This window comes from Canis aureus, chromosome 1 (assembly GCF_053574225.1).
Source record: "Canis aureus isolate CA01 chromosome 1, VMU_Caureus_v.1.0, whole genome shotgun sequence".
Classification (NCBI taxonomy): Eukaryota; Metazoa; Chordata; class Mammalia; order Carnivora; family Canidae; genus Canis; species Canis aureus.
Window position 1 is genome coordinate 79594850 of NC_135611.1, and position 10151 is coordinate 79605000.

Consider the following 10151-nt stretch of genomic DNA (forward strand, 5'->3'; position numbering starts at 1 on the left):
AGCAGGATGTGAGTATCAGAGACTACTCAAGTTTTTCATAGAAGTACACTTGGCTCTTTCTCTCCTACTCATATCTTCTCTCCTTCATTTTCTTCCAATTTCTGCCATGAGGTTCAGATATAGGTGCTTAGAAAGAAATCTGCTCATGAGAAAGGTGGCCAGAACATTGATTCTTCAAGGAAAAAAAAAAAAAGGAGAATGTTGATTATTGTTGAAATTGCCCAAAAGATACATGGGGGCTGCTTTCTGATTTCTTGCTTTTGTGTATTTTTTGAAAATTCTGTAATAAAAATTTTTTATGTTTCCTTGGGCAGAAAGCTGAAATCAATTTACTGAAGCAGCAAATTCTGGTAATGATATCTGCACAACAGAGTTAATGGTATGTTTTCTACTTCCACTTGAAAAATAAATAAATAAATTTTGATGTTCCTTGATCTGTACTGTCAAAAGACACAAAAAATTTTAATGTTAAAATGACTTGAAGATTTGGTAATCATATGCTATTCGGAGGATAATTTGACTTCAAAAGTCTGAGCTAAAACTATTTCGTGTAGATAACAAAGAACTGTATGTTTATTTTTTATTTCTTGAAGGTTACCATTTTAATTCTGCTGGTAACTTAAATGTATTCCAGTTATCTATTGCTGCATAAGAAGCTACCCTGAAATTTGCTGACTTACAATAACAACTATTTCATTTGCTTGTGAATCCATAAATCAGGAATTTGGACAGCAAGAGCATCTTTGCTTCATGATATCTGGGGTCTTACTGGCATGATTGAAATGGCTAGGAATGGGCTGGACAGTTCAACTGGGCTTATGGGTCTGGGGCTCACTTATTGTGGGTGAGGCTTCTCAGTGTCCCTCTTTGTGGCCTTGCCACATACTTAACTGAACATAATAACAGCATCATTTTTTTCTTTTTTTTTTACTTATTTTAGCAAGCATTTATCTTTTTTTAAAAGATTTTATTTATTTATTCATGAGAGACACAGAGAGAGAGGCAGAGACATAAGCAGAGAGAGAAGCAGGCTCCTTGAGAGGAGCCTGATGCAAGACTTGATCCCAGGACCCTGGGATCACACACTGAGCCGAAGGCAGATGCTCTACCACTGAGCCACCCAGGTGCCCCAGTATTGCATTTCTTAACTTGGCCATGGGCTTCCCTGGAGAAAAAGAGAACAATGTCAGGCTTCATAAAGTCTAGGCTCAGAACTGGCATGATTTTTGCTGTATTCTATTGATCAAAGCCAATCAGAGGGGGCCACCTATATTTAGGGAGAGGGGTTCCTCCTCTTAATGGATAAATCAGCTCTCCCAAATAGGGAGGCAAATGACTGTTGGAGGTGATCTTTGAAGACTATCTATTACATATTGTTCACTTTACTGGGCTTTAAGAGCTTTATATTTGGGATGTGTCTTGGATTTTGAATCCTGACCATGTTGGAGAATATCATCCTCTAGTGGCAACACATCCTTATTTTTGAAGGTATCTAAAAGAGGGGAAAAAACCTGTTGGGCAGTGAAATGGTAAACATCTTTAGACTCTAAAATAATACCCTTCCTCACAAATCACATAGAAACTACTAATGTAGTAAGACACAGAGTTATACTATGATGCAGACATACGGAAAATGTAACTTCAAAATTCAGTCACTAATCTGGCTTGATCTCCAAATACCTACCCACTGATAAGCAGGGGAAATGTATTCAATATGTAATCTGGCTTAGAGCAATGATCTATGACCTAAGCAGTCACCTAGGCAATGTTCAGACTCTCCTTGCTCCTCTGTTGATATTCCAAAGAGCATCTGAATGCATGCAAGAGAGGGGGCCTCATGTGTTCCCCCGGCATTGAGGGCGAGGGACCTCTGGGCTTGTGCTGATCCTTGGATATTTGCCTGCTGGAAGGATCTCCCTTCTCTTCCTGGTCAACACACCTTCTATTAATTTCCGGTATTGTCTGGGGCTGATGTGTTTGTGATCCATTCTTCCTCTTTGGGAAATGCTCTGGATGGGGTTCCCTGAACAATCTGCCTTCCCCCAACTCCTGCTGGCTACAGACACCAAGTGTGCCAAGTCCTCCACCTGGACCAGTGAACTGCACCAAGCCCAGCCTCTCCTGCAGGATCATCCCTCGTTGCACAGTGGACCCCGTGGCAGTCCCCGAGTCCATTAAAGCAGCACCCATGCCATTTGAGCACCAAAGGCTGCCAAGAAACTCTATCATCAGATCCCCCCTGCCTGAGCATCCTCTGTGCAAAAAAGAGTTACAGCAGGCCTGAAAATGCTATCCTACCCCAAGGCCTGCTCACAAGGGTGGCCCTTGTCTGGCATCTAGGAACTTGGGTCTGGGGTACCATACTAACTGATAAGAATGAATTGGTGTCTCTAAAGTGTTTGTGCAAATAATGTGATTTATACAGAACACCTGCTTTCCTCTGGGAGTCTGGAATTTTGGTACATACCAGGAAGAGAATGCCTTTGTGATCAGTTTCCAATAAAACCCTGAGGCACTGAGTTTCTAATGAGCTTCTAGAAGACAACAGTTTGCATGTGTTGTCGCAAGTTTGCATGTGTTTGCTGGGGTGAATTGAGTACATCCTGTGTGACTCAACAGGGGAGGCCTCTTGGAAGCTGGCTTCCTCCAGACCTCACCCCAGGCACCTTTTCCCTTTGCTGATATTGTTTGATATCTCTTCATTGTACTAAATCACAACCATGAATCAGACTGCATGCAGAGCCCTACAAGTCCTCCTAGGGAATCATCAAACTTGGGGGTGGTCTTGGGGACCCCTGGATCATTCTCTGCCACTATGATTTACTTTGATATGGTGGCACCTCAGAGCGCATGGGCCAACATGCAAGATGGCTTTCCCCAGCCCCCAAATGAGGTGGAAAGGAGTCTGGAAAAGGTGGAAATCAGGACCCACCTACCTTTACTTCTCTCCTCTTTCTCCCTTTCTCTCTTCTTCTTCCTACCATCCCCCTCCAGTCCGGAAAGGAGGACACAACACTTACACATCCACTAGATCAAAAGCCTATTACCTTAAGCAAGTCAGGCTGTCATGGGATATATAAGGGTCTTCTCTATGCTGGACTGGAAAATCCCCTTTCCACTCAATAGCCTGGCTGACAGGCATTTGCCCCATGGTGTGGTCTCAGTTCACACTTGGAAGATCATCTGTCTCCTCCCCACAGTCCCCACATAGATGGATGCAAGGGGTAGGACAAAACTAAGAGCTTACAGTTGCAAAGGTAGAGGAGTAAGGCACAAGAAGCAATGTTCAAAATGTTACCCACATTATATTAGTTTAAACTTTGTTACATCTAGTTCATTCCAGCGTGAACAAAAACTAAAAGTATGTTCTTGTGTGGGTCTGCGTGTGTGGACACACATATCCCCTCAGGCCAATAATTTCATATAAATTTCTTTTCTTTTCATGTGTTCATAATTTTACTTCCTAATTTTCATCTTTTGTTTATCATTTTGGACAAAGAGATAAATTCCCCAAATTGGAAGCAAACGCACGGGACAATTTTCCTTTGTAACATAGTTTTAAATAAAATACTAGACTTAAAACATCACTACAAGCAAATGTTTAATGTTGTACATAATCCAATAAAAATGTTTTTTAATATGTTGTCCCAAAAGTAAATTTTCTACATGATGCTAGAAATGACAACCAGCTGAGGCGTACCTGGGTGGCTGAGTCAGTTAAACATCTGCCTTCGCCTCAGGTCATGATCCTGGGGTCCTGGGATCGAGCCCCAAGTTAGGCTCTGCACTCAGTGGGGAGTCTGCTTCTTCCTCTGCCCTTCCGCTTGTGCAAGCTCTCACTCTCTCTCTCTCAAATAAATAAGTAAAATCTTTAAAAAAAAAAAAAAAAGAAAAAGTAAAGAAATAATAACCAGGTGAGTCATCAGTGTCACCTGGTCCAAAGGGTCTGGATGATGTGGGTGGCACGAACACTAAAAAAGGGGCAAAAAGTAAACTGATTAAGGACCAGCATGTTCCTGTGATGGCAAGCAGCCGCATCTGTGGGAAAGTGCATAGCCCTGTAATAATAGTTTCTTTTTTCCCCAGCTTTACTGAGAATTGGTTGACATATAACATTGCTTAAGTTTAAGACATACAATGTGTTGATTTGATGCACTTCTATACATTGCAAAATGATAACCACCACAGTGTTAGTTAACACCTGCATCGCATCACTTAATTACCATCCTTTTTTGTAGTGAGAATGTGTCAGATCTACTCTGAGCAACAAAATCCATTCTTCCAACTCACTTTCTCCATACCTCCTCTTCCAAAACAACCTTCTCCCCTACTTATTTGCCAAAATAAATGAGTAAATAAATAGCATTCAGGCAAGCAGGCATTGCCTGATTTCCCACTAGAATTACCCAACCCTGAACTTCACTCACGCATGAGGTAAAACGTAGCTTGGCCTAGGCCTTTGGGAAGAGCGTAGCTGTTCCCATACGGCAACGGTCCGATTTTATGATCAGACTGTTTTTGTTTGGCATTACAGGGAATCCAAAGATAAATGAACTGGTTTAGAAACATTTGATGAAAATAATGTTGAAAGACCCCATTGACTGCTGGCCACCATGCTGCAGATCTGCGCCCAGGGTCCCTCCAGCACATCCCCTCCTATGTGACAGCAGCCCCTCTGCCACCAGTGCATATTTAACACAAAACTCTCTGAGTACCGCTGCAAAGCATCCAGCAAACACACCACCTCCAAACTTAGTCTTACATATGTAGCCAGAGACATGGATAAATATAGAGACCTAGAAATACATACAGAACTCCCGAGAAACGTGCTCTGGGCCAGAAACATATTGTGGATATGCAAATATCTCAGTGTCTGGTACTGAAGCTTTGCCCTTTAGCACCTGCCTCACCCATTTTTCTCTTTTTTTTCTCTCCATCATGCCTCCCCACCACCAGTATCTTCCCATCTGTTTATTTTTTCCAAACTTCCAGTTAAAAAAATATGGTATCACCTCTTAAAACTAAGAAAAATATGGTGCCGCAAATCGCACTGCCAGGTGTAGCAGATGATGCTGCTTCTGGGAGCGGGGGAACAAAATGTCTATAGGAGGCTGCATTCAAATTTTCTTACAAAGGTTACCGGAAATGGATTTTATCCATTTTGTCTGAACTCTGTTCATTCCTGGTTAGGTTTCAGGTCTGCTTTGTACTTTAAAGAAATTGTATAATCCAGGCCTTGTCATCAGCTCTCTTAATTTATTTCCCTGAAATGACAGGCCTGGCAGAGGCAGGCCTGCCTCTCAAATGTCTGGATTACAGTGTAGCTATGGAAACAGGAGTTAAAGTGCCTTGAATGTCAAGTTACACTGGTACTTTGCACATCGCGTCCTATATGGACGGCATGTTATTTTACATGGTGACCATTGCAACTGCACCCTCTTTCTGATTTATAGGAGATGGTCACAGAGGAGATTTGCCCGTATGGACCTTGAGGTCTTTTCCAGGGTAGAGCACGAAGATGGCAAATTTGTTGTAGTCTCTCAAGATCTGGTTCAAGTTCTCTATTCTACCAAAAACTAAACTAAACTGAACTAAGGTAAAATAATAATAGAATAGAACAGAACCAAAAAATAAGAGAGAGGAAGGGAAATCTGAACTCATTTTTCCCCATGAACTAATATTTCCTTCTCTTGTCTAAAAAGTAAAAAAATGAGAAGAACATAGTAAGAAAGGATCTTGTTCTAATTCATACTCTCTCTCTCTCGAGAACTTTCCGGAACATTTCTATTCTCAGCATGAAAGATCTAGTGAATGTCAGCATCATTATGGAGAAGGAGCTGTTTTCAGTACCTCGCTAAAAACATTGCCCACCATTAATGTGATATACTCAGAAAGAACAGGGAGCAAAGAAATGGATAGTTCTGGAGTAGCCACCTTGTGCTAGCCCAGAGATCAGACATGAGTTATTGTATTTCATTTCATCTTTACAAACAGCACTGCAGGGGAGATATAATCCCTGTTTTATGGGAAAGGAAACCGAGACTCAGAGAGGTTAAGTAATATGCTCAAGGCCTCAAGGTTATAAGTGCAACAGCCAGAATTCAATCTGAGGTTTGTCTACAAAGCCCACGTTCTTTCCGCTGAATCAACCTAGACAGCAAGTTTGGGGCATGTGAGGCCAAACTGGCATACCCTCTCCTTGGCATGCTTCCTCTTCAGTTTAGCTGGTTTAAAAAGACAAGGCATCACATCTCTGGTTGGGTCACAATAATTATGTGTGGTCCCCTGACACCAGAACCATGTTGGCCTGGCTCCAACTTCCATATTAGCATTACTCAATTGAAATTGTATCCAATCCTTGATTAGTTATTAAAGCAAAGTCTAATTTAAATGGATGTAGAGAAACTCTACACTTTTAAAAAATGGTAGCATAAAATCTAATGGATCCTATTTGCTCCCTTTGTAAACACTTATTAAAATTTTCGATGCATCGCTGGCCTCATGATGGGCAAAAAAAAGGGGCGGAGGGGAGATGTAGCCATAGTCCCAAACTCACCTCTATGTAAAATAAGAAAAAAAATTTTAAGTTTATGCTTCTGAAGGGAGTGTGGTGGGTTTGTATTTGACTTAATGGGATTATTTTTCTATGTCAAAATGTTGAATATAGGCAAAGTGAAGTGACTACAGGTAAGTGTCTATACTTGGGATCTCATGAGCAATGAGAGAAAGAGCCTCGAAATAACAGAACCCAATAGAATAGGGAAGACATTGTGAATTGGCTTCTGAAACTAACAGCAATTGAAGAAGTTAAGGATGAATTCTGCTTTACTGCCATGGCCATTCTTATAGTTTCTTTTTAAAATCTGTATTAATGGACAGATATAAAGCAACATTACTACTAATGCATTCTGGCTTCAAGATATAATACTCAAATGGTGCATCTTTCAATCCTGAGGGATCATTGCCACAATCCAGGCAATGTGAATCCAATTCAAAGATGCAACTACACGTCTTCAGTAAGACCCATCTTCTCTTTCCTTGGAATAGGGATGGCTCTGGAGAGGTCTACCTGCAAATCCAAAGGAGTGGTTGCTGATTGAAGGAAGAGAATATGTGTCTCAGTTCTCTGCAAAGGGAGCTTCCTTCAGGGTAGAGCTAGTTTATATTGATCGGGAGGTGGGAGCCACTGAAGAATATGCTATTGTATATTGAGAGGGAGATTGAAACTCATGAATTGTAATGACATGGTTGGTGCAGAAGGATCGCTGAGTCTCCCTACAAGTTCATCCAGGGACTTCTTTATAGAATAGGATCTTGGTGGAACACAGAAGAGAATTTGTGCTGTTCTCAGAGAGACTGACACCATCCAAACCACCTTCTAAGACAGAAAGAAGGAGTTAATATTCCATGTATGAATTATCCTTTTGAACATTTACAGTGCCATGGAAAATTGGACTTCTTATTACTATCACCCAAGATCTCAGAGTAAGTGGTGATGTCAAGATTTGAATGCAGAGATGGCTGCTGCTTTCATGACTTCTGCTTGGTATGAGACCACAGGAATTGTCTGTTCTGCTTTGCGCAAGTTGTGGTCATTCCAAGCCCTTCTTGCACAAATGAGCCCAGACTCTTAAGTCTGCAGCCCTCAGAATTAGCAGACCTCTACAGCCAATGATTCCTCTTCTGCATCCTCACAATTTTCTACCACTCACCAACTGGAACTATTTATTTGATAAATCTGATTACTTTTCCATTTTGCCTCTGCTTTGGAATACCCTTTTATACTTATTTAGGAAACAACATTTTTTTTTTAATGTTAAGCTTCAGGATTTATTTGTAGGCATCTATTCATTCAACATTAGTTGACAGTATGTGCTTGATATGTTCAATGCTATAGAATGCAAATGTTTTCAATTAGTTCACAAGTTTCTAATTAGAAAGACAAGTCATGACACGGGGAGTACAATGATAAAAATATGCACAGAATGTTTTAAGAACAGGAAAAAGGGGCAGATAATTCAACATGTAAAGATGAAGAAAGGTAAGGTTAAAGGTATTAGAGAAGTTTTCTTAGGGGAGGTTACACACGATTCAAAATTAGGCATTCTCCACAATGCCTAATTAGGTTAATTAGGTTAATTATTGCATGAACCATGTTCATGATTCAGTGCTCACTGCAAGTGTGTCTCTGTGTTTTACAAACTTTGTGTCAGATCATATGGTACCATCATTTTAGGAAAGAAAAAGTATCCAGGGATTGTATCTTTTTTTCACCAGTGTCAAATTTATGAGGAAAAAAAAAACAAAAAAAAAAACAGATTTATCTGGAACTGCCTATGCTTGCCCCTGTGTGGGCCCTCCTCTCCCTGGGTGGAATGGCAGTCTGCCTCACTTGCTCCAACTCACATAGTACCCTGGGAGGATGAGTTCCTATTCCTTCCAGTTTTCCTCCAGGAACAATCAAGTATGTTTAAATTGGGCCAGGCCACATGAACTGCAACTAACCAAAGTCAGCCAGAGAAATAACAGGTAAGCCTCATACATAGGAGCTTTCTTGTATTCAGAGACAAATCTTTCATACATAACTCCATCTTCTTCCCCCAGGCACAAAACTTTCCAACCCCCTCCCCAGATCATCTTCCAATGTGGAGCTACCTAGATCCTGCTGGGCTCCCCCTGCAATTAGCATTTGCTCAGGTGGCATGGTTTTGTCTCATCGTAATGGCTTTTTCATAAAATATGGCCCCAACATCCAGGCAACTGGAAGAGATACAGCTTGGCACATAGGGAACTCTTTGCTCAATTTGATTAAATTCCCACATGAGTTCTTGGCTCACCTCACTTCTATGCTAACAACAATGTATAAAAGGGTCTTCCTTCTGTGTTTTCCCTGTTTCCGCAAAGGTCATGGTAACTGCCACATGTTCCCCCTGGAGGGACTGATTTCACACATGCCATTGTGCTACATTACCCTGAAACATTTCCCTTCCTTCCATGTGGCAGATACCCCATCCCATCAGTACAAGCCACTCAACATATGTAGGTGTCCACATACCAGTAAGTGATGAATGCAGGCTATATATATGCATAACACTAGATCATGACAAACATATTTACAATTATAATCCCCTTGCCATTTGGTATCTGAAAATCAGTTGATATCTAGAATAAATTTTCATTCAATCCACTGATATATATAATTGATGTTTGTGCAAAAAATCTTTTTCATATTTCTTATGAAAATAAATACCTTGTGATCCTCCAGATAGTATTTATTTATTTATTTATTTATTTATTTATTTATTTATTTATTTTCAGATAGTATTTAAATGCTTATGCCCACCCTACCCCCCACCTTGTTATTTTTAAAAATAATGTGCTCTAGAATGATTTTAACTAAAGATGTGAACTCTAAAGTAAAGATGATTTTAAACCAAGCCAGGACATAGAACTACTATATTTCAGTCCCTGGATTCTTTTTCATATTTTGAATTGACTACACTTGATTTACTGGTCTGACTCACAGAGTGTTTTCCATTTATCCCCTACCCTCCAATCCCCCCAAGGAGCTACTGTGCAAACCGGTGTCCTTTAAACAGAGAAACACTTTGCTGTCCTGGTCAAATGGAAGGCTGCTCTGCACACTTCAGATGGCTGAAGTTTTCTCTGAAATGAAATATAGGAGCCATAACTCAGTTTCTCTGGCAGTGAACCAGAGAGGCCATTTATCAGAATGTGGCAGACATTTATCTCCTCAAATACTCTAAGGCAGATGGAAATAGCATCTAGCCTCCTGTCAGAATAAATAACCCAATATTGCCCACCACCCATGAAAAGACCCAAACAGATCAGTGACCATAGCTCAGCCAGAGACGAACCTAACCAGTCAGCTATAAACTTTTGCTCCCACTCCCTCCGTGGGCATTGGCAGCCTCCTTCCACAATGGGCTGGCATTCTAGAACCAAGGCCTTCTGGCTTCTGGGCCTTTGTTTTGACCCTCTTAGTAAGGAGTCCAAAGCTACAGTGTTACTTACTACTATAAAGTTCTAATCTTACCTTCTTTTGATTTTGTTAGAAAAAAGACTTGTTCCATTTTCCAATGTAAATACAAACATTTATTTATTTATTAAATATTTTATTTATCCATTTA